We start from the raw sequence: 8,712 nt of genomic DNA on the forward strand, positions 1-8,712 counted from the left end.
AATGTAATTGCATCTTTTGCTTATAATAAGTAAATCAGATATGGGAAAAGTATACACAACTGAAGTCATTAGCCTTCTCCCAAAATGTTGTGAATATCTCCATAATTAACACACCTGGTGAGTTGATTCATGTGCGTCATATTAGAAGCAACTGACAATAGTCTCTCCCAAACGTGGAAGCGAGGGGAGGGTCGGCCAAGGAAATATTTTATTTGTGCCATGAAAAGTGAGATATTTGTCATTCAAATGTAGTGAAGTACAGTAAAAAGTAAACAGAAAAATTAATACTTAAGTACAAATACTCAAAGTGTACTTAAGTACAGTACTCAAGTAAATGTACTTCGTTACCCACCTCTGAACTAAATAAACCACCAAATCGGGGTATTTAGCCTATTACGTACTTTGCAAAGTGCAAACGCCACAAATTGGGTTTTACTAATATAATCTTTAATTTTGTCATTTAAAACACCTCTCCCCTTTAAACTTTACTCAACTTTATTTATATAGCGCTTTTTACAATTTCATTGTTACAAAGCAGCTGTACAGAAGACAAAACTGCGCAGCTTGAAGAGATCCATGCAGAACACGTCGGACTTTAAAACTGCGCACCTCGCGCTGCACGGAGAGACGCACGCACCGAGAGACACGTCTGACTTTAAAACTGCGCAACATGTGCCGCACGGAGAAACAAGTCTGACTTTAAAACTGCGTACCTCGCGCTGCACGGAGAGACACGTGTGATTTTCAAACTGCGCACCTCGCGCTGCACGGACAGACGCATGCACGGAGAGACGTATGCACCGAGAGACACGTCTGACTTCAAAACTGCGCAACATGTGCCGCACGAAGAGACGCATCCACGGAGAGAACACGTCTGACTTTTAAAACTCCTCTCGCTGCACGGAGAGACACGTGTGAGTTTCAAACTGTGCATCTCGCGCTGCATGTATGACGCATCCACGGAGAACCATGTCTGCATTTAAAACTGCGCAGCTCATGCTGCACGGAGAGACACATCTAAAACGGTCATTTTAAAAGGGAAGAAGACGCGCTTGATAACTGCGCAGCTCGCAAGTGACGTCACAGACCAACTAATCGATAATGAAATTCGTTGACAACGAATTTCATTATAGATAATTATCGATTAGTTGTTGCAGCCCAAGTTTGCATACAATACATAATTTCTGCGATGCTCTATTGCGTGTGGGTACAAAATACAAAACAACCTGTATTCATCGACACTAAAGTGCTACAATCACACATAAAACCAGCAGAAAAAAAACAGTAGCCACAGGTGTTCATTCTGTCACGAATCGAGGTGGAAGAACCCAAATGCAGGCAGGCGTGAAGGGGTTAACACAGAGAAGTTTTAATAATAACAAAAACACAAAACAAAACACCCGCGATGGGGAAAACCAAGAAAACTAGATCATACTGCAGACAGGACAAATATAACTAAGGCTGGATAAACAGAACCACACTATACAAACGCTAAGAAACAAACTTACAGAAACTCGGCTAGACTTGGGCTTTCATAGCAACAGAACACTGGCACAGACAGGAACAAGTACATACACAATCCACGAGCACAGGACAAAGAAACATGAGGGCTATTTAAAGGGAAGACAAACGAAGGATAAGGACACAGGGCAGGTGGGGGTAATCAAACAGGCCAGGGAAACAATACAGGAAACGAGAGGGGCGGGGCCAATGACGAGACGCTGAAGAGAACGCATATTATTGTCAAAAGGACAATAATATGTTTCTCTCCACACATAACCAAAGGCTTTGCCATGACTGCCACAGGACCAAGAAAAACATGACTAAGTGAGGCAGAGCCATGACACATTCTCACAGGTGTGTGACCTCACTTGCATTCACACAGACAGTATGTGAAAGACCACGATCTGATTTTTACCCATTAAAACGTTTCCTTAAGTTAAGGGATGGGTAGTGTTTGTGGATAAAACACTGTATTTGTGTTTTCTAGTATTCTCTGAATGTCTGACATTTCAAGAATCAATAAAATAGCGACCTCTTTTCCTAGCTGAAATCACCTGTGCAGTCCCGACAGGCGGTCCAGAATTCTACAATGCGCAAATGGCGTTTCGCGTTAACACGAGCTAGATGATAAAGCTGTTGAGCAGATTGAAAATAGTCAGAGCCAAGCGATGAGAACCACAGCGAGGACCGACAAACTGCTCACCTCATGCTGAGCAAGTACAGCACCTGACTGCAGAGAAATTCCCAAAGCAGCATATTGACCATTTTTTCCACTCGGTTAATCTTCATTTTGCCGTTATTTACAAAAGCGCATTCACTGATAGCAGATCCGGGCAATGTTTTGAAAGTTCAACAAATGATTACACGATACAATCACTCTGAATTAAATTTAAAGAACGATTTTTTCTTCCTCACCCACTTTTTAATCTCAAAATGGCAGATATCGCTACAGTATGACACCTTTCCGACATGAAGACAGTGGATCGGTAACCAGCAGAAAGATGTGGGGTGTACACAACAGAGCAGGTGCAGCCACACGATCATTATCTCTGGGCAAGGGGGCTATAAATGTGCTTTAGACAAAATGACTCCATTAATCTTTTCTCTTCTCTTCGGGGAGGTCTTGACAGGACGTGGAGGCATGAAACCTGTTGAAGTCAGTACATTTGCCCTTGGAGAGTATCTTTGTTTCTGGTAGCAATAACCTGTTTCCACGGAAACCATGCAACACAAGCAAGGTAATAGAAGGAGAATGGCGTGAGGGTTATTATTCTGATGGAGCATTCCAGAGCTTGCACATTCATCAAGTATAACACCTATGAATGACTGTAATGCCTCCGCTTGTTAGACTCATCTAATATACTCCAGTCGATACCGTAGCTGTTTGATATTAGAATCGAGAGATACGATATTGCAAACACTTGTCAAGTGTAATCCGGCTGTTTTAGCAGTATCCTCAGATCGCTTCCTTTAGGAGCCCAAAGAACCTTCTCTACAGAGAATTATAACCAATGGTAAAAAACGACAAGTTTTAAATGCATACAATTTTTCATTTTTTTAATGTTAAAAGGCCAAAATATGGTTTCATTTTTTTATTAATCCGTTTTTACGTTTTATTGTTACATGCGTAATTGTTGAATATTTCAACTTTGCAGTTAAGCAGTCTATACAGGCTGTTTAATGGCAGGGTCTCAAGTTAAAACTTCAAAATCCATACTGTATATTGAGACAATATTTCACACTACTGGCGGACAACAGAAGATCAATGTTTCTTTAATGAACAATATATTTTTTCAGAGCAATAACACTGATAATGTTTAATATCTTTATTGTAGCCATCACTATAAAGTATGTGCTTATATTTTTAAAGAGACTTCTGACATTGTTTATTCACCCTCATGTTGTTCAAAACCTGTATATGACTCTTTCTTCAGTGAAACACAAAAGAAGATATTTTGAGAAATGTCTCAGTGGTTTTGTGTCCATAGAATGGAAGTTGGGCCCCATTGACTTCCATTCTATGGACACAAAACCACTGAGACATTTCTCAAAATATCTTCTTTCAAAGCCGTCTTGTTACCAGCTTTCTTCAAAATATCTTAAAGTCATACAAATTTTGACATGAGGGTGTTTAAATGAATTAAATTTCATGCTTTGGATGAACTATCCCTTTACACTGACTTAAAAAATAAACCTGCTTTATTTACTCAAAGCGGTCTTTAAAATTATATGCATAAAAAATCCAACTATTTTTTATTTTTTGTAACAAGCACTGGAGTAGGCCTACTTCATTATTTTTTTTTTTTTAGAAAAATATGTGTTATAAATGACATGTCAGGATTCATAAACCGTAGAATTTTAGTCCATTTCATAAATTAACAGATGGACAAATTGCTCTGATTCTCTCCCATTTGTTTTATTTATCTTGAGAGCAATTATAAGACAAACTAGAATATTTCGCTTCATGTTGGTCCAGGCTGTTCACCTTGCAGCACGGGCCTGCTGTCAGTAAAGAGCGCAGGGGCATGGCTGTATAACTGGGGTATTGTGTGACTCACTCTTCTGAAGCTTTGAGCCAAAGCTCAGGGCCATTGGCAGCATTGTGTCGGTGAAAAAAGTCATTGAAATATAGAGGGAAGCGTGCAACTGCCTGACTTGGCAGGAAGGCTGTTTGCCTGAATAGCACGCACATACCAAAGTCATTCCCATTGCCGATCCTGCACATACACTATTAATGGATATTAGTCCTGCTTCTTTTAGGTAAAAATTAATATGCTAATACCTGTTATTGCTTGTGCAGGAGAATCTGAACTGTATCTCATGCCATAAAGAGCTGTGTACACCCATTCCAGTACTGTCCAAAATTCTTTATCAGGAAACGCTGGCACTGTTATTAGCCGGGTTTCCATTACAAATTTGCGCAAAACATATGTGATATTTTCTAAATCTGCAAAATGACGGCATTATTTTATGCGACTGAAACGTTTTTTTTTTTTTCTTGTGACACAGGTAAGTCATACCGTCCAAACTTTTACTTTAGGTTTTACAGCAGGTTGCAGACCAACTTTAGAGGTGCATACCACCACTTACTGTGATGAAATGTGAAAAGAAATTTCCCTTAAATAAACTTTATTAACTCATTGAACTGTTTTTCTGCATTTGGCCATCATATATTACATAATGTGAATCCCTTACATTTAATCTTTCTGAATGTTCTTCCCATTGTTTCCATTGCGGTTTTGCGAAATATTCTTTTATCAAATTGCCTGAAAAAACACCTCATTGGAGCATAAAACCTTTTTTGCGATAAATGCATTTCCAATGGGCGTATTTTCAATTTGCAAGGGTAATGAAAACGCAGCTATTTTTAGATTAATTCTTGATTCTAAATCTAAATCTTTACAATGTACTTCTTAAACACTTCCATGACAACGATTCAGTTTATTCTCCTTAGGAAATTAGATGAATTGGTTGACATGATTTGTGGCATCTCTAAGGAGAAATTATATATGGTTCCCATTAAGCTAAATAATAATTAGTCAGTTATATGAGTACAGAATGATGTATAGGGAATAATTACTTTTGAAGAGAGATGGCAAACACACGCGCACACGCACACACACACATGTTGGGTTTCCATGTTTTATGGGGACATTCCATAGACGCAAATGGTTTTTATACTGTACAAACTGTATATCATATTCCCTACCCCTAACCCACCCCCTAACCCTAAGTCACACACAACTGTCTGCTCTTTTAGATTTTCAAAAAAGTTAATTCTGTATGATTTATAAGCTTGTTTCCTCATGGGGACAAAAAAATGTCCACACTGTAAAAAGTAATAACTGAATCTACTTAAGAGGATCTTGTAAATTTAACTGATTTTGTAAACTTTGTTGACTTTACTTGATTATGTTGTGTTAAATGAACTTTTAGGTGGATTCAAGAGTTAAACTAAACAATTTAAGTACACTGTACTTTAGAGCATCGAGTGAGTATTACTAAAGGCCTGTTTACCAAATATGGTGCCAAAGGTGTTATTAAAAATAATACATTCCATAGTGAATACAACTAATATATATATATATATATATATATATATATATATACATACACATACACATACACATACACATAAACACACACATGCAATGTATGTTCTGATTCTTGTCTTTCTCACAACCAACAACGAATTATCTTAAACAACCAATAGGATATAAGCTTATTGCAAGCCCATAATGATCGATATACGTCATCCTCATTGTATCAGAGTTTGAATTTTATAGGGCCTCTGTAATTAAGTTCCAGCATAGAACGAAACTTAATATGCGTTCATGTATTGTACTGTTTTTGTAACGTATTCAACACATTTTTGATCTCACGTGGCGGAGTCTATGCGCGTGCGCAAAGCGAAAGTGCACATGCTAGCACAGGTAACCGCCGTAGCCGATGGAAGACAGCGAGGCAGAGACGAAGAACTTCACGTCTTCATGATCTGGCAGCACAATTAGGTATGGTGGAGACCTTCTCATGAATCTCGTTCTAATCGTGTATTTAGTCGTCATTGTATTGAACATAATAAGTTAAGTAAAAAAGGATTACGCGGAAAGATGAAGAGGCGCTAGTTTTCCGTCTAGTAACTTAAAGTTAACGTTACTCTCTAACCGCCATTTGAGACCAGTGACTAACAAACTAAATTACAAACGTCGATTTTCACCGAATATTTGATTTTATGTACAGTTTGTAAACTATCCTAATCCGTGGTAAGTGTGTGGGTCATCAATATTGATATGTAAAAACCACGCAGCTTACTTTGCACGTGATGCTATTTACGAATTATGATTGTTCCGTTAATAAGTAATAGTTCATTGTAATTATTTTTTCCTGTTTTGTTTTTTAAATTCTGACGACAGATGTTGAAACACTACAGTAGAAAAGAACTGATGGAGAAGAAACCTGCTGTGAAGGATACAGTGGAAAGGTGGCCAGCACTCTTTATGGAGTGTCAGGTTAGTAAATATTCTTGTATTGTATTGGGTTCATATTGTATCATTAACTTGTTCTATAGAAATAAAAGAGCATAAAATGAAATTCATACTTTTACATTTCAGTGAAAAGTGAATGCTTAATTTGCGGATTGTCACTTTTTTAGATTCTGGCAGAGTTCACTCTTATATCTGGCAAAGACCTACAAACCGAATTATTTCTAGAACTGGACCGTTGACATCTCAGAGCCGAAGGGGGAGACATTGGCTCTAAACTTAAGAAGATTCTGCAACAGAATTTCAACATTCAACATTGAAAATAATGTAAGCTCCACAGACTCCCAAGTTCTTTGCATTTGCAAGTGTTGTTTGCTCTGTGTTGTGTGTATGCTATTAAATAATAATTTTAAAAATAATTTTTCAGAAATCTGATATCATTGGGAGATGCAGTTCTTCATGGCCTTCCACTCCTCCTCGGAGAAGACCCCACTGATTTTTACAAGACATGTATTGTAAGTAGTTTTGTCTGTTTTGTTCTGGTATTATGGGGCTTTGGCACTGCAGGAACGATTTCATAGTTCTGGGAAGATTTGGCGGAAGTACCTTCTTTTTGTTGTTCGCACCGCAGGAACCGGCCGGAATTTTAGTTAGGAGGAACACTTTAGCTCCTTCTCCTAGGCAGGATCTAAACCAGCAGGACGCGAACGATCCGTAACGTAAGCAATCGCTGACAGGCCAAACTTCTGTTGTTGGTTGTTTGTCGTTGTTCAACGGACGCGCTTAAATGACATCGCTGTCGCGACTAAATAGTACCTTTTGCCGTTGCGAATGCGATTGAGGGAAAACTTAGTTCACGAACAAAAGCCACATTTACTCGTTCTGGAATTTTGCCTTTAGTAATGCAAATACTTCTTGAACCAAATATTCCGGACACAGAAACAAAGAATGGAATAAGGAAAAGAGAAATATAAATGAATTATTTAGAAGGGAAGAAAAAAATTAGATAAGGCTTTAAGAAAATTTACTTTTAAATTTAAAATTAAACGTTTAATCAATTATTTTCAGAAATGCTACATTTAGATCACTTTTCAAGTGTCAAATTAGCAGTTTCAGACGAGGTTTAATTTGTATAGCTGGCCTTCAATTTCTATGATCTTTTTGTATATTTAACCCCTTAACATGCACCAGGCCCATGGGCAGGCCGAAGGGATCCAACAGAGTTTTGAGGTTTCTTCACAAGCTTTTTTAAATACTTTATATATTGGTTAAATATTTGCAAAACCCACATGCAGACGTTAAACATGACTAATGATTTATGGAAGAAAATGAAAATGAACAAGTTTGGAGATTCCAGGTTTCTGTCGGACAGTGACGATATGTTGTCTTAAAATATGTTGTTAATTATTTTGACTAAATTTTTGTTATGTCATTTTTAGGACTATGATGATGAAGGCAATTCAAGCGGCATATTGACATTGAACCCTAAGGACTGTGAAACCATACCTAACTCGCTGAACCTTGACGCCACATCCACTGCCATCTTTTTGGAAGGTACAAGTCTAATGGAAGAAATCTTACCCAAGCCATGTGCCTCCTTTTTGGGCTCTTTAATGCTCTGAATTTAGAGTACCCTCCAGTAATGAAGAACAACTTTGATTTCATCCAGGCGGTGATTTTGTCACTCGGGCACAAGTCTCTGAAACTTAAAATACTATCTCTGAAACATATTCTAATGCAGTAACGTCACTTTTCTCCAATTCTACATTTAACGTTTTGTGAAGAAGTTACATTGATCTTTTGTCTTTCCAGAGTGCAATACAGTATGTGCATTTATCTCAGAATTGTTGACTGATGTAAGAAGGACTTGAATGAACATTTTTGTTAATGTTTTATAGAAATAAATGACTTTGTTGTTGTGCCAACGATCTGTTGTCTGTCTTTGTATTAACAACTTAGAGGTTTGAGTACAACGTACTTGAGAAAGTTAAGGTAATCAGTTTCCACACGTTTTTCTAGTAATTTCAACTAGTAGACATGTTGAAATAACTCTTTTATTTAAGTTCTCTGTGTTAAGCTTAACTTAAATCTGTAAGTTTAATCAACTTAAAAATTATGAATGAATTCTCTTGAAAATTTTGAGGAAATCAGTTTCCACAGGTTTTCTAAGTAAACTCAACTCATTACTTTTTACAGTGCACAAGGATTTTGGATATTGCCATCTTTG

At 37.5% G+C, this 8,712-nt stretch overlaps 1 long non-coding RNA gene across 1 annotated transcript; it reads left to right on the forward strand.

Moving 5' to 3' along the window:
* The first annotated feature begins 5,607 nt into the window (after window positions 1-5,607).
* LOC130554740 (uncharacterized) lies at window positions 5,608-8,421 on the forward strand. Its single transcript, XR_008963022.1, has 5 exons — window positions 5,608-6,014; window positions 6,417-6,512; window positions 6,656-6,812; window positions 6,913-7,000; window positions 7,925-8,421. It is a non-coding gene; the product is annotated as an uncharacterized LOC130554740 (long non-coding RNA).
* The last annotated feature ends 291 nt before the right edge of the window (window positions 8,422-8,712 follow it).

This window comes from Triplophysa rosa, linkage group LG5, assembly GCF_024868665.1.
Source record: "Triplophysa rosa linkage group LG5, Trosa_1v2, whole genome shotgun sequence".
Classification (NCBI taxonomy): domain Eukaryota; kingdom Metazoa; phylum Chordata; class Actinopteri; order Cypriniformes; family Nemacheilidae; genus Triplophysa; species Triplophysa rosa.